Source organism: Sus scrofa, chromosome X (genome assembly GCF_000003025.6).
Source record: "Sus scrofa isolate TJ Tabasco breed Duroc chromosome X, Sscrofa11.1, whole genome shotgun sequence".
NCBI lineage: Eukaryota > Metazoa > Chordata > Mammalia > Artiodactyla > Suidae > Sus > Sus scrofa.
In genome coordinates this window covers 116,094,566-116,121,454 of record NC_010461.5, presented here as the reverse complement: position 1 = coordinate 116,121,454, position 26,889 = coordinate 116,094,566, and the positions used below count along the sequence as shown (strand labels likewise).

The 26,889-nt window shown below is 36.9% G+C and overlaps 1 long non-coding RNA gene across 3 annotated transcripts in view; it reads left to right on the top strand.

Annotated features, from left to right (window-relative positions):
- Positions 5,007–26,889, top strand: part of LOC110257824 — a 180,454-nt gene continuing 158,571 nt past the window's right edge. For all 3 annotated transcript variants that reach the window (XR_002340831.1, XR_002340832.1, XR_002340833.1), the window contains exon 1: positions 5,007–5,972. This is a non-coding gene — a long non-coding RNA (uncharacterized LOC110257824). The remainder of the gene's footprint in view (positions 5,973–26,889) is intronic.

Here is a 26,889-nt window from a genome sequence, read left to right as displayed (position 1 = left end):
AGCCAGAGATCCTAAAACCCAATTCCACCTACCAGTGGGCAGTCACCAGAAAGAGAAATTAAGGAAACAATCCTATTTACAATTGCATTAAAAAGGATAAAATATCCAGGGATATACCTACCCAAGGATGTGAAAGATGTGTACTCAGAAAACTAAGATACTGATGAAAGAGACTGAAAATGACACAAATAGATGGAAATGCATGCAGTATTCTTGGATTGAAAGAATCTTGATAAAATGATAATACTATCCAAGGCAATCTATACATTTAATGCAATCCCTATATAACAACCAATGGCATTTTTCACAAAACCAGAACACATTTTTAAAAAATTATTGTTGAAACTAAAAGACCCTGAAGAGCCAAAACAATCTTGAGAGAGAAAAATGGAGCTAGAGGAATCAGGCTCCCTGACTTCAGCTTATACTTACAAAGATACAGTCATTAAAACAGTATAGTACTGGCACAAAAAACCAGACACATTGATCAATGGAACAAGACAGAAAGCCCAGAAATAAGCCCATGCAGCTGTGGTTGGTTAGTCCACAACAGAGGAAGCAAGAATATACAATGGAGAAAAAGACAGTCTTTTCAATAAGTGATACTGAGTAAACTGGACAGCTACATATAAAGGAATGAAATTAGAACATTCTCTAACACTATATGGAAAAATAAACTCAAAATGGTTTAAATATCTAAATGTAAGACCAGATACTACAATATCCTAGTGGAAAACATAGGCAGAACACTCTTTGATATAAACCACAGCAATATTTTTTGATCCATCTCCTAAAGCAAAGGAAATAAAAGCAAAAATAAACAAATGGGAGCTGGAAGAATCAGGCTCCCTGACTTCAGACTATACTACAAAGCTACAGTCATCAAAACCATATGGTACTGGCACAGTGACAGAAATATAGATCAGTGGAACAGGATAGAAAGCCCAGAATTCAACCCACGCACCTACAGTCAACTAATCTATAACACAGGAGGCAAGAATACAGAGTGGAGAAAAAATAGCCCCTTCAATAAGTGGTGCTGGGAAAACTGGACAGCCCACATGGAAAAGAATGAAAGTAGAATACTTCCTAATACCATACATAAAAATAAACTCAAAATGGGTTAAAGCCCTAAATATAAGACCAGATACTATAAAACTCTTAGGGCAAAACATAGGCCGAACACTCTCTGACATAAACCACAGCAATATCTTCTCAGATCCACCTCCTAAAGATGATAAAAACAAAAATAAGCTGATGGGATTTAATTAAACTTAAAAGTTTTTGCACAGCAAAGGAAACCCTGGAAAAAAAAAAAGGAAAAATATTTGCATTTGCAAATGAAGCAACTGACAAGGGATTAATCTCCAAAATTTATGAACACCTCCTACTGCTCAATACCAAAAAAAACAAACAACCCCATCAAAAAATGGGCAGAAGATCTAAACAGACAATTCTCTGAAGAAGATATACAGATGGCCATAGAACACATGAAAAGATGTTCAATATCACTCATTATTAGAGAAATGTAAATCAAAACCACTATGAGGTACCTACCACCTTACACCAGACAGAATGGTCATCATCAAAAAATCTACAAACGGGTGTGGAGAAAAGGGAACCCTACTGCACTGTTGGTGGGTATGTAAATTGGTGCAACCACTGTGGAAAACAGTGTGGGGATTCCTCAGAAAACTAAAAACAGAACTACTATTTGATCCAGTAATCCCACTCCTGGGCATCTATCTAGAGACAAACATGACTTGAAAAGATACATGTACTCCAGTGTGCATTGCAGCACTATACACAATAGCCAAGACATGGAAACAACCTAACTGTCCATCAACAGCGGAGTGGATAAAGAAGATGTCGTACATACACACAATGGAATATTACTCAGCCATTAAAAGGAAAGAAAGAATGGCATATGCAGCAACATGAATGGACCTAGAAATTATCATGCTAAGTGAAGTTAGTCAGACAGTGAGACACCAACTTCATATGCTATCACCTACATGTGGAATCTAAAAACAGGACACAATGGATTTCTTTGCAGAACAGATACTGACTCACAGACTTTGAAAAACCTCTGATTTCAAAATGAGACAGGTTGGGGGTTAGGGGGATGTGCTGGGGGTTTGGGATGGAAATGCTATAAAATTGGGTTGTGATGATTATTGACAACTACAAATGTAATAAAATTCATTGAGTAATTTAAAAAATTAAAAAATAAACAAATATAACCTAACTAAACTTAAAAGCTTTTGCAGAGTGAAGGAAACCATAAACAAAATGAAAAGACAACCTATGGACTGGAAGAAAATATTTGCAAATTATATGACCAATGAGAGATTAATATCTAAAATATACCTCATATTTATAAATGAGGCTCATATACTTCAAAATTTTTTAAAAAAGGTTCAAAAATGGGCCCAAACTTGAATAAGTACTTTTTCAAAGAAGACATACAGATAGCCAACAGGTACCCGAAAAGATGTTCAAAATCGCTTATCATCAAATAAATGCAAATCAAAGCCACAATGAGATATCATCTCACACCTGTCAGAATGGTTATCATCAAAAAGATCACAAATAGGGAGTTCCCTGGTGGCCTAGAAGTTAAGGAATCAGCATTGTCACTGTCGTGGCTTTGGTTTGAACCTTGGCCCAAGTGGCATGCTGTGGGCATGGCCAAGAAAAAAGATCACAAATATCAAAGGCAGACAAAGTTGTAGAGAAAAGGGAAAACTTGTACACTGTTGGTGGGAACATAAGTTGGTGCAGTTACTGTGGAAAACAGTATGGAGGTTCCTTCAAAAACTAAAAGTAGAACCATCACATTATCCAGCAATTCCACTCCTAGGTATATATCTGAAGAAAACAAAAACATTAATTTAAAAAGATACACGTACCCCAATGTTCATAGTAGCATTATTTACAATAGCCAAGGTATGGAATCAACTTAAGCAACCTAAATGTATATCGATAGATGGAAGGATAAAGAAGATGTGTTATACACACACACACACACACACACACACACACACAATGCACACACATATAATGGAATACTATTCAGTCATAAAAAAGAGTGAAATTTTGTCATTTGCTACAACATGGATGGACCTAGAGGGCACTATGCTTAATGAAATAAGTTAGAGACAAACACTGTATGACATCACTTATATGTGGAATCTCAAAAATACAACAGATTAGTGAATACAACAAAAAAGAAACACTCTCTCGAATATAGAGAACAAGCTAGTGGTTACCAGTGGGGAGAGGGAAGCGGGGAGGCAAAAAGTGACATAAAGAAGTCACAGAAGGGAAAATACTGCATGATTTCACTTATATGAGACATATAAAGTAGTCAAACTTATAGAATCAGAAAATAGACTGGTCATCTTTAGGAGCTGGAGGGAGGGGAAAATAGAGAGTTATTGCTCAATGTGTGTGAAGTTTTAGGTATGCAAGATGAATGAATTCTAGAGACCCGCTGTACAACATAGTGTCTATAGATAAGAATACTGTACTGCACGTTTCAAAATCAAGAGGACAGATCTCATGTGTTCTTACACACACACACACACACACACACACACATATATATCTCCAATATTCTGTGTTGATCTATATGGGAAAAGAATCTGGAAAAAGAATGACGTCTGTATACATATGACTGAATTACTTTGCCGTATAGCAGAAATTATCACAACATTGTAAATCAACTATACTTCAATAAAATTTAAAAAAATGAAAAAAATGGAGGAAATAGTCATATAAGTATTCCCTCTGATAAACCTAAATAAATTAATTCAATATTTAAATATAAAAAACAAGTTATAATGAACATGTTTCTTATATTTTTACTCAGCAGGAAGGATTCAAAAAATTAGAAATCATCTGTCTGCACTGAAAAATACATCTATTATTATTTTGTCTAAAATAAGATATTAAATGATTTTCTCTATTTAATTTACTGCCCAACATTATTGAATTGATGGTAAAAGCAATCTACCATTTTAAAGAACATTTACTGTACTCTGTAGAGAATATCCATCATATGCTCATAATACCGCTACTTGGCTAATCATGATTGCCTTTTTCATTTAGTTAAAAAGAAAACAGCAAAAAACACAGTGTAATAAACCTTCAAAAAACCAAAATGCCATTTTTTAGCTCCACATTTAATCATCCTGACTTTCACTAGAACAAGTGGCTCTGGCATTCATCTGTGCCAATAAGTTCTTCTGGAAGGATTCTCAGGAGCATTTTCCAGGTGTTTCTGGCTTCCTTCATCAGCATCCAGCTTTAGAAAGGATGGCAGGGAGAGATCCAGGGAGAGAAGCCCAGGTGAGCAAGGACCTCAGCAGTCATGTGTCCCAGGCCCCTCTTCTTGATCCTTTCTCTGCACTCTCATTTGGTAGGGGTGGTTTTTTTTACTCCCTGAGGCCACCTCCTCAGATTTCTACTTAAAGAGCTTATGAAATGGGAACTGCAAAAATACCTGGCAAACTCTAATGTCTATATAAAGCCAAGAAGATGATACTTCTATATTTCTTTGATTGTAAGTGTATATATAAGTATACATATATATGTATACATAAATATCTTTTTATGCTTTAATGTTTCTGGATTGAGTTATGCTATAAACTTAATGTGTATATAACTTAATGTATATGGAATGTGTCATTGTTTTTTTCGCCCCCAAATCTTTGACTAAATTAGTGATATTCCTTACAACTCCTAATGTTTTGCAATCAAAATATAAATATAATCTCTTATACTGCCCTTCAGAGAGGCATCACAGAGGTTGTAAAAATGCTAACAAACCCTAGGATTATACTCTTCAGTATGCAATGAAAGATTAGAGTTAGACGCCCTTTAAGAGAATGTATTATCCGAGAGGTAGGACTAGTCAAATGATGAGAAGGGAAATTTATTAGAATACCTGAGCAATTTATATCTTACTCCCATATTCCAGAGTGCACAGAATGCATAAATCAGATAGGAATGGATCTCAGAGGTGCACAGATCCAATTTCGTTTTATAGATCAGTTTTCCGTTTTCATAGGCAGTGAAAGAAGGGGTGAAATGTGCTTTCTGTTAGAGATAAAGAGCTCTTATAATCTTTTCACTGGCTGGCAAATTCTTATCTAAGACATCTCCAAGCTCTGGTGTTTTCATCTGCTTCTTTAGGACCACCAAACCAACATTCAGTGGGAGTCATGAAGAGATGTGTTAGCACCTTCCATTCTCAGCCTTTCTGGGGAATAGGAGCCAAATCTCTTACAACCATGAGCTACATGGCATTAATTTGTGAGCAATATTCAATATGTCAGCCTAGGTTCTCGAGTCAGCTCTGTGCCACGTCACTGATGAATACATGTTTCCACTTGCTGGATGGTGAAAAGAATTCTGAAAACACAAACTTCTGGAGAAATATTTCAAGTACCCAAACACGTGTACCCATTTACTCCCTCAACCCAGGACTAGAGCACTAGGCCTACTTGACCCCAATAGCAGAGCACTCTTTCTTGTTGAGCCCTCTTGCGTTCTGATCAGCCTTCACAGCTCAGATCTCCAAGCAGCTGCTGAGGTGAAACTTATTTAGAATCCCCGGGATAGACCCTATTTTTTGTAGCCATGTCCAAACCAGATGGGTCACTACAAACCACTGTGTATGGTCAGGCCACCCAAGATGGCCGTCCTCTGCTCAACCAGTGCCTGCTTCAGCCACACCCCACTCACAGGACTGACCTTCCAACATACTTGCCCCAGGAGGCAGCTAGTGCTGGTTCTCATCAAAAGGGCCCACGAGGGGCACGCCCCTCTGCTGGTTTCCCTGGTAACTAATGAGCCCACCAGAAGTCAATTCCCCTATAACTAGCAGTCTCCCCTCCCCCAGACCGAAGCCTGCTGCCAAGTCTGCTCCGCGGTGGGGTGTCTCTCCAGGACGTGGCTTCAGACAGGTAAGCTCCCCCATCCATTAAACCACTGATGTCTCTGTCCTTGATACAACTCCGGGCTCGTCCTGAAGCTGGGCAAGTGCGGGGCTTGTAGGCCTGTGGGGTGTAGCCCAAAACATTACTATGCATTCCAACTCAACTCTAATTACTGCTACAGATGCCTGCTGCCATGGCTAGCTCATCTACAAAATGGCACCTAGTAAATATATAGAATGTTAAAATATGTAATGTATTATATACAATATGTATGTGAGAGTATATAATGTGTATGGAAAGTGCTAAATGTAAGTAAATATTCTCAAGAAACAATGGTTGCTGTCCTTTCCAATGAAGGACAAGTGGAGGCTGTTGACATTGATTCAGACGTCATATCCAGTTTCTACACCACTGATTCTTGGCCCTGGCTGCATTTTTCAGTATCTTGAGGAGCTTTTAAAAAATACTGATGGCTGGGCCCCAACACAGGCTAATTGAAATCTAGACTCTGGGGGCTGAGTCTGAGGCACATGCATTTCAAAAAACTACGTATTTTTCTGTTGTAGCAAGCAATAAAACAATCAAGGAACAGTGCAATTATAAAAAATCACACCATTTTGGCTGACTTATTGCAGTATTCCACTATCACTTTTTTAATGGTAGAGAAATAAAGGGCTAAATATATAGTTGTTGTCATGGCTAAAAGTGCAAATTTTAGATGTCTTAATGAGCACAAAGTCACCAATTTGCTTATGTTCCATTTAGAAAGGGGGAAAGGCAGGAATGAGAATTTGCCAACTTGTTTTTTGCTATGAATCTGGTAACATAGATAATGAAAACAAAATTAAACACATTTCCTGATCTTGGGTCTAGTAGAGAAAGAAATACACATAAATTTCACTACCACTTCGCGTTTGCTGTACCAAAACCTTCTGAAGTATTGGTGAACACAAAGCAGGTTGATTAACTGTCATGGGAAAGGGACATGCTAGGGAAGTCTTCAATGATATTCAGAGTCTTGCAGAATGAGTTTTACATGGCCATTCTAGCACACAAGACAGAAAATTGAAAAGCAAGGAATCAAGAGCCTGGTGTGACAGGTGAGACTTTAGATAGCTCAGTGAGCTTCAGTGTAGGGTATATATGTAGGGGAGCAGGTGAGGGTACATTTGGAAAGGAAGTCAGATTGTGAAAGGTCTTGTTTGCCAAGCTAAGGAAGATGCACCTAATCTTGTAAACGATGGATTGGCAAGAGAATGCAAACAGAAGTTTGTAAGCTAGAGGGTAAACTGATGAGATTCCATTAGGAAGATCACTTCCGAGGAACTCTGTAAGATATGAGAGAGGAAGCCTCAGCCTACACAGGTCTCTACTGCAATAGCTATTTCCTGCTTAGGGCAAAATCAAAAGGTTTTTCTGCCTGTGATGGGGAAAGAATGTGAATATAAATATTTAAATCAGTAACATCTGTACTTTACGCGTTCATCACAAAAGTAAAAACCAATGATGGGAAAGGCAGGCATACCAAGTTTCTTACCTTTGCAGGACTGCTAATTGGCTTTCAGTGTTTTGCGGAGTATATTCTCATCTTCTGAGGTGCCTCCCAGCAGCGCTGCAACTGCACTAAGCGTTCTCAGCCCCCTCTGCCTTTGTTTTCTCTGTGGATTGGCAAGGAGCCTATTAAACCCAGAGGTCCTGTTCAAGGAGAGTGCATTGTGAGGGGTTAACTCTACAGTGCCATATGAAACAGTTCCACCTGTGACCCAGTCAATCAGGTGGTAATGGTGCTTTGTTGATTTCTATGTCAAGGCAAAGCCTTTACAGAGCTGCTCTACAAGAGGATGTGAGAGGCAACTGTGTGCACGACATCAATAAACCAAATGATGAATTTCAGAACACGTGTACTTTGCTGCCTTTATGGGAAGTAATTTGGATAATTGTGACAATTATGTAACTAAGTATGTCATCTAAAAAGTACACTAATTTTATAATTGTCAAGCTAACCACTGGAGACATAAAGACTAAACCACTTCTAATTACCTTTATACAATAATGGCAGGAATGATATTCTGTGAAAGAAAGCTATCTCATAGTGTCAGTCTCAGTGGCTGGTTCCTTACCTAGCGACAAGGAGTGTATAAACAATTACATCTTGCAATTAGGATCTATGTGAAGCCTTAAACTCAGTTTTCTTAATAACACGCTTCAGTTATGGATACTTTTTTTTTGAAAGAATAAACTTTTTTGTATTATCTTTGATAATTATTAGAATATATATATATGTATGTATAGTTGATTTGCAATGTTTTTTAATTTGAGGTATACAGCACAGTGCTTCAGTTATACATATATATGTATATGTTCTTTTCAGATTTTTCTAAGTTATTACAACATATTGAGTGTGGTTACCTGTGCTATACCATATGTCCTTGTTATCTATTTTACATATAGTAGTGTACATATATTAATCTCAAACTCCCAATTTATCCCTCCTCTTCATCCCTTTTGATAACCATATGTCTGTGAGTCTTTTTTTGTTTCTTAAATTTGTTCTTTTGTATCACTTTTATTGGATTCCACATATAAGTGATGTACGGTATTTGTCTTTCTCTGTATAATTTACTTCACATAGTATGATAATGTCTAGGTCCATCCATGCTACTGCAAATGGCATTATTCTTTTTAGTGGCCGAGTAATACTCCATTGTATATACATACTACATCTTCTTTGTGGAACTTTTCTCAAATATATGCCTAAGCAGTTATGAATAAAAATTAGTGTCTCAATGTTTTGCAGTGAAAGCTTGGCCTAGTATATACAGGCAAATATTATAGTACTTCACTCATATATCATCTTCTGAGGAAAAAGAGCAAAAAAATATATTGTGGGAGTTCCTGTTGTGGCTCAGCAGTGACAAAACTGACTAGTACCTGTTAGGTTGCAGGTTCAATCCTTGACTCTGCTCAGTGGGTTAAGGATCTAGCATTTCCATGAGCTATGGTGTAGGTTGCAGATGTGGCTCGGACCTAGCATTGCTGTGGCTATGACCCCTAGCCTGGGAACTTCCATATGTTGCCAGTATGGGCCTAAAAGCATATATGTGTGTGGCAATGAATTAGTTCAGTGGGAAGAGCAGGGGCCTAAACACAAATTTGGGGCAGATTGTGTGACCTTTAAAAGTGTCTCCCTTCTCTGTTTAGATGTATCCTCCTCAGTACAAAGTGCAGGAGTTGGAGTAGGTAGTTTCTAAGGTAGAATCTAACCTCACCCCCACAATCCCTCATTTTGCAAATGAGGAAGAGTGAAAGGAGTTCATCCTGAGTTAATTGTGGCTCTAGGATTCCCATACACACACAAACACACACAATTTTGTGGGCATATGCACTTTCACGGGGAGAAAGCTTTTCTCTGACACACTCAGATCCTTAACCCTTTTAGGAACCACTGACCGAAGGCTCTTTTAGCTCTAAGGTCTAAATATATAAAAAATCCAAAAAAGATCTGCAGGTGGCTCTATGTGGAAGACTGATTATAAGTTGGTTCTATCATTACACATACAATTATTCAAGAATACAGTCCCATCACACACACACACACCCCTTCCAAATTTACCAGACTTCATAAATCATTTTCCAGATACACATTATGAAGAGCCACATAATAATGAGTTCCTTCTGAGTAAATTCCCAATGAGCTCTAATACAAGTCTACTCTATACTAAAGTGAAAAGAGAAATAGCTTTGGAAATGAAAGCCTGAGTTCCACTTTCAATTCTGCTGCTACCTAGCTTTGTGACCTTGAGCAATGCACTTGGCATCTTTTGGCCTCAGTGTCCTCCTTAGTAAAGTGAGAATTATATGGTGATGGCAAAAATTTTTAGCTCTACTCTTGCCCCACAGCTTTATGGTACAACTGTGTTGTAGCAAAGACTCACTGGTAACCCAGAACTAGAGATGTTATAATATCTGGCAACCTGGTCTGTTCTCCTACATTTCGTTGCAATCTTTGTTATACACCCAGGGGGGATGATAGCTGAAATATAAAATACCATGTGTCAAAATCAAGAAATCTTGACATACTGTGTAAGGAAGTGAATTTAACATATTTCTGAACTCACATGTTAAACCTTCAAAAAAACAGCCAGTTTCTAGGCCCATTGTTTTATTGCTATCAGCAGACATTTGAATACAAATAAGGCATCAGACTTATTCATAAGAAACACGGTAAACATGAATTGATGTTTAATTACATTTTGTGTCAATGAAGTTGCTCATGAATTGAGGCAATGTACAGCAACAATTTTCTAAGATGTTCAATGTGCCAGTAAGATATATCAGGAAGAATGCATATGGGTACCCTATTTTCAACAAAGAAAAACTGTACAGTGCTCATGAATTGGTGTTTCCATTTGCAGTTAGTCATGCTAATTTTGCACAAGTTAGATGCAATGCAAACTTGGGCAGGTGGCAATCAATAATGCAAACTCTGTTGACCCTTGAGCTGATAATGAATGTTTTACAGCCAATTTGGAATGATCTGGCTATTTGCAGTTTTGTTACACCGGAAAAGGACTGATTTCTGCATGTGCTTTAACATAGATACTTTTTACCTTGAAGGCTTTGGTGCCTGTGTGTAAATCTCTGTGATGGCATTTTAGGACAGATGTAACTTCTCTCTTCCTTTTACCCTCATGGCAACCTGACCTTCAAAAGAAATGATTCCCCAACACTCTTGGTAAATGTCTACTTCTATGTGGGCCTCCATAGTACTTCCTTGCCAAGTTCTCAGTATGTGTTTTTGGAACTGATCAGTGAAAGAAGATCACTTTATAGAAACAAACTATTTTAATTACTCACTAGACTGTGTATTTCCTATGAGTGGAATAGTGTTTCAGTCATAACTTTAATACTTCAGAGTGAAATAATTTGAAAATCAGTGCGAAGCTTCAGTCCATTCTCAGAAGTATGGTAGAGAAGGAGGGGAAGCCAAGGCATCCCCTGAAATCCATCCACTAAGGAGGGCTGGAATTTGAGGAGACTGAAGCAATTAGGCCAGCAGTGTTGCTGAGCAAGACAGTCCAAGAGTCTGAGCCCTGGATTCAAGCTCAGCCCTCTTTCCTGGACCATCGTGCCATAGTGTTAGGTACTGGGGAGGGGGTGTCAATGAAGCTACACTGGGACCTAAGGGCACAAAGGTATCAGAGGTCTACTTCTGGAGGCCCTGGTCCCACATTTAAAGAGGATTTATGCTCAGCCTTATTCCAACAAGCTGTAGTGGCAAGGCTGCCACTGTATATCCCAGTTCAGTCATATTGATTGAGAGACTGAGTTTATACTAAGCTGATGAGTGGGAGGGTCATTGTTTATCCAACTGTGAAGAGCTAATGAAGGCAGGGATTTGGCCGCTGGTACAATGCCTAGTGATGTCCCTTTCTATTTGCATATTGCCTTACCGGTTGCTTTTTGTTGTTGGTGGTGGTGATTTGTTATTGTTTCTTGACTGTGCCTATGGCATGCAGAAGTTCCCGGGCCAGGGATCGAACCCACACCAGAGCAGCAACCCAAGCTGCTACAGGGACAATGCTGGATCCTTAACCCACTGAGCCAATAGGGAACTCCCACATATTGCCTTACTCTTTATAAGGTGTCTTCATACTGTGACCTGAGTGATAAACACAATGTAGATGTTAAAAATTACCTGTGGAATTAAACTGTATTGAATGTCTGGATGAATAAAAATTTGCAGATTTTCAAAATATTCTAATCCCATTTGATTCAGAGTCTATTGTTTGACTGGAAACCATGTGTGGACCACACCAGAGGCAGAGAGACAAACGTCTTATAAACATCCTTTATTTTTCATAAGCAACCTTTATTGTGCCCCTCATGTTTGGAGAGAACTGTGATTGAGGATTCAGAGATGAAAACATCCTGGTCCCTGCCCTCAGTTATCAGTGGACCAGTGAGGGAAGCAAATACTTTTTTGAAAGGTAACCATTATATAACATCATCAGTAAACTAAAAATTAATTCATTAAACACTGTTTCCAGGGAGTTCCTGTTGTGCCACAGCAGAAACGAATCCGACTAGGAATCATGAGGTTGTGGGTTCGATCCCTGGCCTTGCTCAGCAGGTTAAGGATCCAGCGTTGCCATGAGCTGTGGTGTAGATTGCAGACAGATCTGGCATTGCTATGGCTGTGGTGTAGGCCAGCAGCAACAGCTCCAATTAGACCCTTAGCCTGGGAACCTCCATATGCCGCAAGTGCAGCCCTAAAAACGACAAAAAGACAAAAAGAAAAAAGAAAAAAAAAACACTGTTTCCAAGATCGTTAAGCTCAAAGAGACATGGCCTGAAAGTAGTTTGCCTTGATGCACTATCCTAAATGCAAAGTTCCATGAAGGTTGGTACTTTTCTCTCTCTGTCTGTCCCAGGGACATGCTAAATATAGTGGACATTTGAAGAAGCAAAAAAAAAAGCATGGTGACTACATTTTTTTCCAAGAAAACTCTTTATTAAATGTAATGTCATGTTAAATCATATCTGTACTATAATGATGATATAGCATAATGATTAAGCATGCAGACGGAGGAGTCAAATTGCCTGATTAAACTCTTACTTCCTAGTGTTATGACCTTGGGCAGGATACTTAATGGCCTCGTGGAAGGAAGTCGATTTAACATGTTTCTGAACTCTGTTACCTCATTTGTAAAAATGGGATCATAGTAGTAATTACCTATCTCATAGGGGTGTTGTGAAGATTAAATGAGTCAAAACATGGAAGGTTTATATGGTAAAGGCCCAATAAATGTCAGTTCTTAGTACTATATGTATAATGTTGAATATACATGCTCACAAGAACTAAAAGGGGATTTTGACCAATGGAAAATTATGGCTTATTGGGGAGGTGGAATGATGCATGAATTTATTCTTTGATTTCAAATCCATCAATAGCATCACTGCATAGTTTAAAATTGTTTTAAAACACTCATAACATTTAGGACTCTTGGGATCACACATCTCACTTGTTCTATTTGAAATGATGAACCAAACCCCATCAAACTCATGTATATGTACATCCATTAAGTTCCTGTTCTAACCCCAACAGAAAACTATTTCAGGGCAACATTCAAGGTCACTCAAACTCTAACCCTCTGCTTTCTCACCTCCCAAATGCTTATATAAGATTGATGCAGCACAATAAGAAGGTGACTACAGGGATATATAAATTAAGTTCCTGCCCATATGTATGCATTTAATAATGATGTACTTTGGGAATATTCTGGGAGTGCTGATTAAAATTGATTGAAAATCACCTTAAAAATACACACCTTTGCATCCTGCCTTTGATGTGCTGACTTACGGATTGCAGTTATTTTTTTCTAGCTTGCACGAATTGCTAATTTGAATTCTGACACTTAAGGCTTGGAAGTCATGTTCCTCCCAGGGCAAATGTGTTTCCTTGGAGCCCGATTTTCTGTTTATAGGGTATGAAGCCTGATCTGGACCATAGTCCTTTGTAAATAAGCATGTTCTCGGTATGAAGCTCCAGTAGCTCAAGCTTTCAATTTTATGGATTAGTATTTTGTACACTGTATAATATTTACATAACCTCACTATCATTTCAAAAATTTATCCCTTAAGGAAAAAAGAAACAGCATAAAAAGTCCCCATATAATAAAAACAAAAATTAGCTATCTATACATGTGGCAGATAAATCTATGGGTCAAAGTGTGATTCATAAAATAACATAATTCCTTCTTTAGGGTTATTAACACAGTTTATTTACTTATAATCAATTGCCCTATAATCTCTATTTCCAGTTTGCTTTTCTACAAATGACTACGACTTTCTGTCCTGAGCTTGGTAGCTCCTGGCATAATCCTAAACTCTGATTCTGGGACTTTAAATTCAGTTAGCTGCTACCAAAACTGAAAAGGTAAAATCTTGGTAAGCTCCAGTTAATTAAGCTCCCTACTGATAACTCCAGTCTTTGTCACCTGAAATTTGAAGGGCCCTGTACCAAGCATCTCATGACAATTAGTTTCTACGAGAAGAGCCCATTTACCCCCCATTTGTCCCTTTCTGTAGCAGCAGGAGAGCTTTCTGATAACCCAGGCAGTCACAGATATTTCTGCTGCCAACAGTAAGAAAAGTAATTGCAGATACATCCATCAGCTTCATTTATGGAATGGCAAGCACCGCTGAAGTTTAACTATACAAGCACCTTTAAAGTGGACACTTGGTGATAAACAGCTATTAGGCTTGGGCTCAGGAAAAGATCCATGCTGTGAAAAACACATGCCTGCTGTAGCAAGCAGTCTTCTTGAAAAAGCCTTTTATGTTGGTAAAATATATAATTTGTGTATAGGAAATTCTGTATGTCACAATCTCATCTTCAGATAAAACCAGGTATAAGTACTGTCTTAGTACTCAGAATCAACTGCTTAATCTGCGGTATTTTATGAGCTTTATTCACAAAATGTTTAGATTCCCTATAGCGACATGTGATTTTACTTATGCAAACATAAAATGAATTTCTAATGTGCGTTTCATAACAGAGAGAGAGAGAGAGAGACAGAGGCAGAGAGAAAGAGAAGAAAGGAGAACAAACTCTATTTTGCTGGGAAGACAAAACTGAAAGCCAACAAGAATAGTTTCTGAGCTCTTGGCATGGGGGAATAAATACCACAATTCATCTCTGAATTTTGTGTGTGGATGTGTGATAAGCATTAAATTTCAGTCATGGAAGGAAATTGCTTGGGAAAGTTTTGTAATCCAGCTTTACAAGATACCAACATATTTTCTATAGGCAATATAGAAAAAAAAACAACAACAGACTGCATTATATATGCTGTATTTCCTTCCAGGACATCTTGATGTTATCTTTAAGATAAATAACATAAATAATATTTAATAGGAAGTTTACAAGGTCCTTAGAAAATCTGAACACCATCACATTTCATTGAAACTTAATCCACCATCATAGATATATGTATAACATAAACCTGTTAGGGTGGCAACTTGGCAGAGGGTATGAAAGAGAACTCCTAATTTTCATTATTATCAGCCTTCATTTTAATTGTTAGAATGATTTGCTTTTTTAAGAAAATCCCTTCCTTGTGACTCTAATGCACAAACCCTTATGCAGATAATAACACACTGTGGCACCTGCACATTTTCTCCTCTTTTAAGTGCTCAACTACCAATTCTTTGTCCAAAAGAAAAATGCTACATTGCTTAATGGTATTTCTTCTGAAATAAAAAGAAAGCAACTTTACTTGGAAATGTTTCAAATTTGAATAGTAGTGTAAAATTACAACCTTCTCATCTGGGCTCTCTCTAGAATAAAGTCTCCTAGGTAACTGAGTTGAGTCATAAAAGCATTGATGCACTAATTCCTTTCATTAGGGTAAAGTCAACTGGAAATGGTTATAACAATGGTTATGATTTACTTAATGTGGGGAAAACTATAGATCTATAGCTAAATCTGCTACTTATAGGCTTCTAAATCATCTGGCTTGAAGCATGACCAGTCCAATTTTCCATTCACTTAATCTAATTTTACTGTTGTGAAAACAATGGAGGTTTGTTCAAATTTTGAATGCCCCAGATTTATATACAGATCATTTTTCATCTCTACATTTTCTAGACTGAGAAGGTCAAATTGCTTAAGGTTCTTCTGAAAACCAACAATGCAAATGTCATGTACCAAGTTTTTTTAAAAATGTGTTTTCTGTAATTGAAATGAAAAAGATAATTTAATTCATTGAAAACCAAGGTTATTTGTCACAGTTCTAATTGGAGGTTAGACCATGACTCTAAAATGTGACAACACTGTGTTATCATAAATGTCCTTAATATGTATATGTGATCAAATGGTGACATTAAAACACATTCTTAAAAGGACTCCATCATACCTCAAGGGCTTCCTTGAAAAATATTTTCACAGGGTAAACATATGAAATCAAACTGCTTCATTTAGATGAATGTCTCCAAGTTGACTTCAAGTAAAGTTAGTTGCAAGTCATAGGAACATGAGTTTTTAAAAAGTTAACTTCATCTGTAGACATTAATTCTAGTTGAATTTGGAAATGGTCAAAGTTCCTAAGACTGGCCTTTTTTTTTTTCTTTTTTAAACAATTTTTTTATTATGGTTGATTTATAATGTTCTGTCAATTTCTGCTGTATAGCATGGTGAACCAGTTATACATGTACATATATATATATTCATTCTGATATATTCTTTTTTTTGATTTTTCAATTTGTTCAGCTCTTTATTGTTAGGATAGAGTGATAATGCTGGACCAGAAACTGGAAATGTCTGGGATATTCTGCCAGAAAATGGAAGTGTCTGGGATTTTTGAGTTCTAAACTACTACTTCTTTTTTTTAATTCATTCTATTATTTTTTTAATAGTTATTTCCCCAATACAATTTTTTTCTACTGTACAGCATGGTGACCCAGTTACACATACGTGTACACATTCTATTTTCGCACACCATCATGCTCCATCATAAGTGACTAGGCATAGTTCCCAATGCTACACAACAGGATCTCATTGCTAATCCATTCTAAATTCAGTAGTTTCTATTAACCCCAAGCTCCCCAACCACCCCACTCCCTCCCCCTCCCCCTTGGCAACCACAAGGCTGTTCTCCAAGTCCATGATTTTCTTTTCTGTGGAAAGGTTCATTTGTGCCATATATTAGATTCCAGATAGAAGTGATATCATATGGTTTTTACCTTTCTCTTTCTGACTTAGTATGAGAGTCTTCAGTTAGTATGAGAGTCTCTAGTTCCATCCATGTTGTTGCAAATGGCATTATTTTATTTTTTATGGCTAAGTAGTATTTCATTGTATATATATACCACATTATATTAATCCATTCAGCTGTCAATGGACATTTAGGTTGTTTCCATGTCTTGGCTATTGTGAATAGTGATGCAATGAACATGCAGGTGCATGTGTCTTTTTCAAGGAAAGTTTTGTCTGGATATATGCCCAAGAGTGGGACTGCTGGGTCATATGGTAGTTCTATGTATACTTTTCTAAGGTACCTTGATGCCGTTCTCCATTGGTTGTACCAGCTTACATTCCCACCAAAGTGCAGGAGGGTTCCCTTTTCTCAACACCCCCTCCAGCATGTTATTTGTGGACTTAACTAATGATGGCCATTCTGACTGGTGTGAGGTAGTACCTCATAGCAGCTTTGATGTGTATCTCTCTAATAATCAGGGATGTTGAGCATTTTTTCATGTGCTTGTTGGCTATCTGTACATCTTCCTTGGAGAAATGTGTCTTCAGGTCTTTTGGCCATTTTTCAATTGGGTTGTTGGCTTTTTTGCTGTTGAGTTGTATAAGTACTCAGCCCAAAAACTACTTGAACTGATCAATAAATTCAGCAAAGTAGCAGGATATAAGATTAATATTCAGAAATCAGTCACATTTCTCTATACTAACGATGAAATATTAGAAAAGGAATACAAAAATACAATACCTTTTAAAATTGCACCTCACAAAATCAAACACCTGGGAATACACCTGACCAAAGAGGTAAAGGACCTATATGCCGAGAACTATAAAACTTTAATCAAAGAAATCAAAGAAGATGTAAAGAAATGGAAAGATATTCCATGTTCCTGGATTGGAAAAATCAATATTGTGAAAATGGCCATCCTACCCCAACCAATCTACAGATTCAATGCAATCCCTATCAAATTGCCCATGACATTTTTCACAGAACTAGAACAAACAATCCAAAAATTTATATGGAACCACAAAAGACCCAGAATCACCAAAGCAATCCTGAGAAACAAAAACCAAGCAGGAGGCATAATTCTCCCAGACTTCAAGCAATATTACAAAGCCACAGTCATCAAAACAGTGTGGTACTGGTACCAAAACAGATATACAGACCAATGGAACAGAATAGAGAACCCAGAAATAAATCCAGACACCTATGGTCAATTAATCTTTGACAAAGGAGGCAAGAACATCAAATGGGAAAAAGACAATCTTTTCAGCAAGTATTGCTGGGAAACCTGGACAGCTGCATGCAAATCAATGAAACTGGAATATACCCCACACCATGCACGAAAATAAACTCAAAATGGCTTAAAGACTTAAAATGTAAGACAAGACACCACCAAACTTCTGGAAGAGAACATAGGCAAAACATTCTCTGACATCAACCTTATGCATATTTTCTCAGGTCAGTCTCCCAAAGCACCTGAAATCAAAGCAAAAATAAACCAATGGGACCTAATCAAACGGACAAGCTTTTGCACAGCAAAGGAAACCAAAAAGAAAGCAAAAAGACAACTTACAGAATGGGAGAAAATACTTTCAAATGATATGACTGACAAGGGCTTAATCTCTAGAATATGACTGACCCCTTATATTTTTCAGTCTGTTGCATTTCAAGAGAAAGAAATTAAAGAGTTCCCTGGTGGTTCAGTGGATTAAAGATCTGGCATTGTCACTGCTGCAGTGTGGGTTCCATTCCTGATCTAGGAAACTTCCACATGCCACAGGTGTGGCCAAAGAAAAATAAACAAATAAAATATGGAAACGTCTTAAAAAAAAAGAGAGAGAGAAACCCTAGTAATAAGTCCTCTTAATTTAGTTTGCATATTTAGTTTCATTCCTAAAACCAGATTTCAGCAAATAAACCAAAGACATTACCATTTTCACATTGTTACATTTATTACTCTATTTTGAGCTACACAATAACATGTGAGTTTGGTAGAGAACTAGAATTACAGTCATTTATAGAAGACACTGAAGCTCAAAAAGTTTAAATGATTTATAGATACACTAAATGAATGTTTTTGATACACAAACCAAAATTCTGTCCGTGAAGCCAGTGTTTTTTTCACTATACTATGACGCCTATTGGAACAAGGACTTAAGGCAATACCGATGTGATCTCAGATATCTGTGATCCTATTACATGACATCATCATTTTAATAAAAAATTGTGATTAGTACCAGGCAAATGACATAACTGAGTTAAATTCAGACATACCTAGAAACGACCTGACCATAGATCTAAAAGACTTGCTTGAGTCTTTGGTAGCACCTTTCTTCAAACTTCAACGAAGCACTAATATCTTCCACGTCTACCGAGTCATCCATTTTTTTTTTTACTGTAATCCTTTCCAAAATTGAAAAGTTCTTTGCAACATTTACTCTAAATCTCATTCATTGCAACTGAATCCTATTCATCTTTGGCTGGTGCTGGGACAAGATGGGGAAAAAAAAAAAAACACCCTCTCAGCAGAATTTTAGCTAAATAAGAGAAATTTGAAAGGTAAAACCAGAAGCTTAAGAGAAACCACCAGAAGAGTGCTCATTGATGAGGAAAAAGAAAATCTAGGAGAAGACACCTTCCTTCAGGTTCCTGGTCACAAAATTAAACTTTGAAATGTTGATTCACTATTTGAATTGCATTTTGCCCAACTTGTCACTTTTATTTAACACAATTGCTACACTTTGACATAGGAAATTAGTAGATAAATGGCAATAGATTCCCTACACTATTAATATGAAAATGTAAACAATAATGAAAGTGCTCTCATATTGCTATTACTAAGGTTGTTCTTGAATTTGATTTTTTGAGTTTCGTCTCCAGAGATTTATAATCCATCTCTGAGCTGCATACCAAAATCCCAAGACAACGTTCAAAAACACAATACTTCGTATTTTTATTTTTTTTCATTATAGCTGGTTTACAGTGTTCTGTCAATTTTCTACTGTACAGCATGGTGACCCAGTTACACAATACTTCATTGGAAAAAAAAAAAGACACAATCCACTCTTGTCAGTCTATTCTTTTTCATTATCAAATTATGATTAGTAGCTACTGTTTCCCATCTTGGAAGATGTTTTACAGCAAATTTTGGAGATCATTTTGCTGGCAATGTTTTAGTTGAGTTTAGTATAAAAATCCATTCAACAGATATTTGAAAAAGGTAGCACAGACATGGTTATTCCCTTGAATTGTCCATGGCGATAGCATCCGTAAGTGGACATGTGATTGTATTTGTTTTCTATTGCTGCTATAATAAATTACCACAAACACTGGTTTTAACAGTATAAATGTATTATCTTACCATTCTGCAGGTCAGAGGTCCAACATGGGTTGTCTACATTCTTTAGCTCAAAGAAGACTTTCTCCATCATCAAAAGCAGCAACTTTTCACTTCTCTCACCATTTTTCTGTAGTCACATCTTCCTCTGACCACAAACTGAAAAGGTTCTCTACTTTTAAGCAGTCATATGATTCAATTGGATCCACCTGGATAGCTCAGGATACTCTTCCCCATCACAAGTTCCTTAACTTTAATTCCATCTCCGCAAATCTTTTTCCCGATGTAAGATAATATATACCCATGTCCTGGGGATTGGGATATATAGGCAATGTGGGAACATTTTAGTATTCCTATCTATCACAGTGGTAAAGATAAAATTAGAACTTGGGATGTTTGATGCTCAGCAGAGTACTATTGTCACAGGAGACATTTAATAATAAATAAATGTAATAAGTAAATTAAGGAAAAGTAGTCCTAGGAATCCTAGAGGCACAATAGGGTTAAGGTGAATGTAACACAGTGATTGGTTTCAGAATGAGGATGATTATTTTATATTTAATTATCATTCAGCTTTTTAATATGTTGACATAATTTCTCTTTCCTGCATTCAAGCAATGATATTCAATGTCTGACCAAAGGATATACAATTAATAGAAATTTAAATCCAAGGCAGCATGTATTTGACCTGAAAGAAAAACTGCTTTTTTTTGCCATGGAATAATTTCTCCTTTTCAAGGAAATCAAGTCAGAGAGGCGAAAACAACAACAGTAATTTTTAAAAATCTGAACAACCAAATTAAGGAGAATTTAGAAGAAGGCATTTTAAAAGTTTAGAGAAAATTGCTATATTTTCTTAAATTTTTGTTTATTAATCTTCACCAACATAGTGATTAGAATGATATTTTAAAATGTTCCTGAATCATTTTGTGTAAGGGGGTGTTAATTATATTCCTTATTGACTTTTTATAACAGCTTTATTGAGTATTTGACATAAAATGAACATACTTAAAATGTGCAATTCGATAAGTTTTTATATATACATACACCTGTGAAAACATCACTACAATCAGGATAGTGAAGATATCCATCATGACTAAATTTTTATCATGCCTCTTTGAAATCCCTCCCCACCCAGCCTTCCCAAACCCTCTGCTCCAAGGCAACCATTAATCTGTTTTAGGCACCACAGATTAGTTTGCATCTTCTAGAATTCCACATACATGATCTCACTCAATCTTCATACCTACTCCACATAGCAGGCATGATTTTCTTTCTCACTGTTCAGATATGGTAACTGAAGTTCAATGAGATCAAGTTAGCTTGGTCAGTCACATACCCAAGAAGCAGAAGTTGACCTAAGACTTAATTCAGACCTGTCTTAAACTAAAAGCTTTGATCTTAACTTTGCTATTCTCTCATGACCATCAGCCTACCCATAATTTTTGTGTTATCATTAGTGCAAAGAGAATCATAATCAGTTTTAAGGCATTTAGAAGTGTGATTAATTTTGCTCTAGTGCAAGCTTAAAAGTGCTTATTAAGCCAAGAATAATTATCATACCAGAAATATTGTATGCCTTGGGTTTAGATAAATAAATCTAAATGTCATCTTGTCAAGCCCAAATACCAACAGTTCTGTGTGCAGCTTCCAACAACACAACCTTTGAAAACTTGTTTTTCTTTAATTGCAAAAGATACAAGATCTGTGGGAGTAACAGAATGTTTAATGTTGAGTGGTGCCAAATGCAGGTAAGGCAGCTTGGGAAAAACAAGGACCATTTGAAAGCAGTACCTAGGGCTAAGCAGGAGGAGTATCATTTTATTCACAAATTTCCCAGAATCACTGTAAAGCTTTATTCCCCCAAATAAAATGCTTTAGATGGAGCTGGCAACTGTCACTAAACAGACTGACCACAAAGTTCTAGTAATGTCAATGAAATAACAAATGGCACCAGGGATTTGAAGAAGTAGGTTGCAGAAGTAGGTTGCCCACAGGCTAAGCAGATACTGGAGAGTTAGCAGCAGAAAAGCAAGATCTATCAGGCCAGTCTGAGGGGTTGGGCCCAAAGCCCTTTTGTAGCTATCCTTCGTGTCTGAACAGCCTAGTAACTATATGAAAGAAAACAAACCACTTAGGTTTACCCAGTTTCATCACTCTGTGCCTGAAAGTGAGAAGAACAGGAAGAAGTCTTTCACCTTCCAGATGATTCTCAACACTTCTCCCAGCACAGTCTTTCTAAAACATGAGTCTGACCATGTAGTTTCCCTGACTACAAACATTCACTGTTGCTCTAACAAGCCATACAAGTGTTTCTGTGGTCTGGCATCTGTTCTTGTCTAATCTCGTATTGTGAACCCCTGCCTCAGATGTAGTCAGCTTTCCGCTGTTCTCTAAATGTGCCATGCTAGTTGCTGCCAACTTGCTTTACATTTCTGCTCTGTGTCTGCTTTAAATGGCCTGCCTCTACTCACCTTCCTAGGAAAATCTTTTCCTTCAAATGATGGCTTAAAAGTCTCCTATTTGGTAAAAATGTTTTTGACTTGCTCAAGTCAACGTTATCACTTCCTCCTTATTCTATTTTTTTTTTTTAACAAATTTAAAAACAATGTTTAAAATGGACGTTTTCACATATATGCAGACACTAGCCAAACACACCCCAGGAATCCTTCACTTCAGCAGTGACCTATATCCTGGGCCTGCCAACGTCCTCCTTATTTCTAACACTGCACCTAGCCATTACCTCAATGATTGCATTCATCACACTGTATCACATATATGTATGTTCATGCCCATCTCATCTATTACATTGTTAGCTTCTGGTGGCAAAGAGTATGTCCTTCACCATGTTGGAAAGGACTAATGATAGATAAGTAGGTATCCCAGTCAGAAGGATAAAAAGAAATAGAAGATAGAAATAATGGATTAACTAGAAAAGGCTATTCTTTTTTAAAAAAAAAGTTTTGGCTAATATTACAAATGTTTTTAAATGGAGGGGTACTAAGTCAACCATTAAGGAAAAAATATCAGCACTCATCCAATTCATCAAGACCTGTCTATACTGTTAGCTTGGTGGGAAAATTACTTTGACTTTTCATCAATGACCCTGATTATTTTTCATTTTTATTTTATTTTATCTTATTTTATTTGTTGTTAGTAAGCACATTTATACCTACATTGGAAGTATGTAGTAAGAAACTGCAGAGAACATTTAATTAAAAAATAGTATATACAGGAGTTCCCGTCGTGGCGCAGTGGTTAACGAATCCGACTAGGAACCATGAGGTTGTGGGTTCGGTCCCTGCCCTTGCTCAGTGGGTTAACGACCCGGTGTTGCCGTGAGCTGTGGTGTAGGTTGCAGACGCGGTTCGGATCCCACGTTGCTGTGGCTCTGGCGTAGGCCGGTGGCTATGGCTCCGATTGGACCCCTAGCCTGGGAACCTCCATATGCCGCAGGGGCGGCCCAAGAAATAGCAAAAAAAAAAGACAAAACAAAACAACAAAAAAAAATAGTATATACAGAGTCATTCTCTTTTTTTTTTTTTTTTAATTGTTTTTTGAAAACACCGATGGCATATGGAAATTCCTGGACCAAGGATCAAATCCAAGCTGCAGCTGTGATATGCCAGATCTTTAACCTGCTGCAACACAGCAGGAACTCCAGAGATATCCTTAAATGAATAACAAAATACATCCCAGGGATGTTAACTAACCTGCCTAAAATAATATAGTGAATTGACAGGGCAGTGGGAATGTGGAAATAAGAACTCAGGCCTTCTGATTTCTAGTCAGGGATACATTTTACCATCTGTAGGATGGTATACTTTCTACAGGATGATATACTTGGTATACCCAAAACACATTTTTACCAATTATTATTAAAGGCTATTAAAATACTCTTCACTTTTATAAATTCATACCTATATGAGACCAGATTATCTTTCATGTTCCTCAACCAAAACAACATATTGCAAATGAGTGTGTTCAGTTGTTTCAATGAGAATTTCACTTTTCTCAAATATTTTTGTTTTGCAAAAGTTATTTCTCATGAAATGTTATTTATGTAAAAGTGTAGTGGATTGATTATTATTACTAAAAGAACTACTGCTGATCTAGAATTAGCAAATAGTGATATAAGTAAACTCTTTTTCCATCCTTTTCATTTCCCAACGGGTTTCTTCTCTTAAAGTCATTGTTTATATTAATTATTTTTTTGTACTTTTATATCATAAGCTATGATCCATACATAATATTGTTTTTGTGTTTAAAAGTTTATGTAAATGGAACTACACTGTGTGTCCATTTCTACTTTACTTTTTCCACTTAGTATTATGTTAATCTAAATGTTTTCATTTGACAGGGTTTTTTTTTCCTGCTCTTAGAATTTCAATATTTGAATTGACCATCATTTGTTTATATAGTCCCATATTAATTTATATGTAGAGGTGAAATAGCAGATCATAAGGTATCTGGGTATAGGTATCTTCGACTTGACAAGATATGGCCAAGTCTCCCTCCAACATGCTTATGACAATCTAGATGCCAACTTAACGGTAGATGAGGAATTATGTTTTATCAGTCCCTTACCAAAAATTAGTATAATCAGATATTTTGATTTTTGCTAATCTAATAGAGTGAAACTGCACTATTTATTTTTGTTTTAATGAGCATTCTCTTGATAAGCAATAAGTTCACGCATCTTTGCATATGATAATTGATTAAAATTTCTTTATGAATCAACTCTTGATGTAGTTTGCTCTTTTTGTTCTTGTAGAGGAATTTATTCATTCAACCAAATTTATTGAGTGTCTAGTCTACTGTTTGCCAAGCTCTGTATTGGGTACCAGGGATCTAGCAGTAAACAAAACAGACAAAACTCTCTGCCCTCATGGAGCTTATATTCTAGTATAGGGCTATTTAAATATTCCATATACAAATACCAGTTATTGTATTTCAAACATCTTTTCCATGTTTCTCACTTGTGAGCTTTTGTTACACAGAAGTTTTAAATGTTACTACAGTTGAAATTATCAATATTGTATACTATGATTTGTGCTTTTCGGATTATATTTAAGGAATTCTTCCTTACTCTCCAATTTTGAGGTACTTGCTTATATTTCATGCAATTTTTTTAACTTCTGCATTTCGCATTTTAGGATGTATAAATTAAGGCTTGAATTATATATCCTTTTATGTGCATAAATAAATATTTCAGTATTATTTTTTGTTTTTTTGTTTTTTGTTTTGTCTTTTCTGGGACCATTCCTGTGGCATATGGAGGTTCCCAGGCTAGGGGTCTAATCGGAGCTGTAGCCTCCGGCCTACGCCACAGTGACAGCCAGAGCAATGCGGGATCCAAGCCATGTCTGCAACCTACAGCACAGCTCATGGCAACACCGGATCCTTAACCCACTGAGTGAAGCCAGGGATCAAACCTGCAATCTCATGGTTGCTAATCAGATTTATTAACCACTGAGCCACAACAGGAACTCCAATTTCAATATTATGTTTGAATGATCACTTCCATCACCATTGATTTGTAGTGTCATTTCTACAATATATCAAGTTTCTACATATAAATAAATGGTCTTTAGTGTTCCCATTGTGGCTCAGCAGGTTAGGAACCCGACATAGTGTCCCTGAGGATGCAGTTGGATGCCTGGCCTCGCTCAGTGGGTTAAGGATCCTCTGTCACCATGATCTGCAGCATAGGTTGCAGATGTGGTTTCAATTCGATCTCTAGCCTGGGAACTTCCATATATCACAGGTGTGGCCCTAAAAAGAAGAAAAAAGTGGAAAAAAATAATAAATGGCCTTTTTTTCCTGGGTCCTCTGTTCTGCCTTCTCAATACCTAGCATCACACCAGGTAGCACAGATTTCCATAATTCATAATTGTGAAAAACAAATAATAAAGGATTATTATTTTAATCCTAAAAAATATTCAGAGTTGCATGAAGAGATATATGTATGAGGATGTTTGTCACACCATTTTTAATAATGGAAAAATAAAGCTTTTACATGACGAATGTACCCAACATTGAAAGACTGATTAAAAAATGGAAACCAGGAGTTCCATTGTGGCTCAGCAGCTTAAGACACTGACATAGTATCCATGAGGAAGCAGGTTGGATCCCTGTCCTCATTCAGGGGGTTGAAGATCTGGCAATGCTGCAAACTTGGCGTAGGTTGCAGATGCAGCTTGAATCTGACATTGCAGTGACTATGGCATAGGCCAGCCGCTGTAGCTCCAATTCGACCCCTGCCTGGGAACTTCCATATGCTGCAGTGTGGCTGTACAAAGAAAAAGAAAAAAAGGAAACCATATTTAGACCATGAAATAATGTGCCCTTTTTGAAACCTAGCCTGACAAACGTAAACTTACTGAACTGGTGATATATTCACAACTTAGGAATAGGGAGGGGAAAGAAGTCAGGTTACAACAATTAGATGACATTTTATTCAAAAAAGTCATAACATATGCAGAGAAAAACATTTTAAATGACAAACATTACATTGGTAAAAGATGGCTATTTCACTGAAATGGGATATTTTTCTTTTTTTCCTTATTTATATTTTCTCATTATTCAAAATATTTTCCTAAACAATCTTTAAATAATTCCATTAATCTCCATTTCCTTTTAATAACCTAAAGGGTGGATATATTATTTAACAGTTAACAAACTCCACCAGGGGAGAGACCACATAGTAGAAAGAACATTTGCTCTGAGGCCACGCAGACTCTAGTTCAACTTTTGTTCTCGGTATCTTCAGGTCATGTGTTCATAGGCTGTCTTTGAACCTTAACTTCTGCAACTTTAAAATTGGAATAATCCATGAAATTGCGTGGGA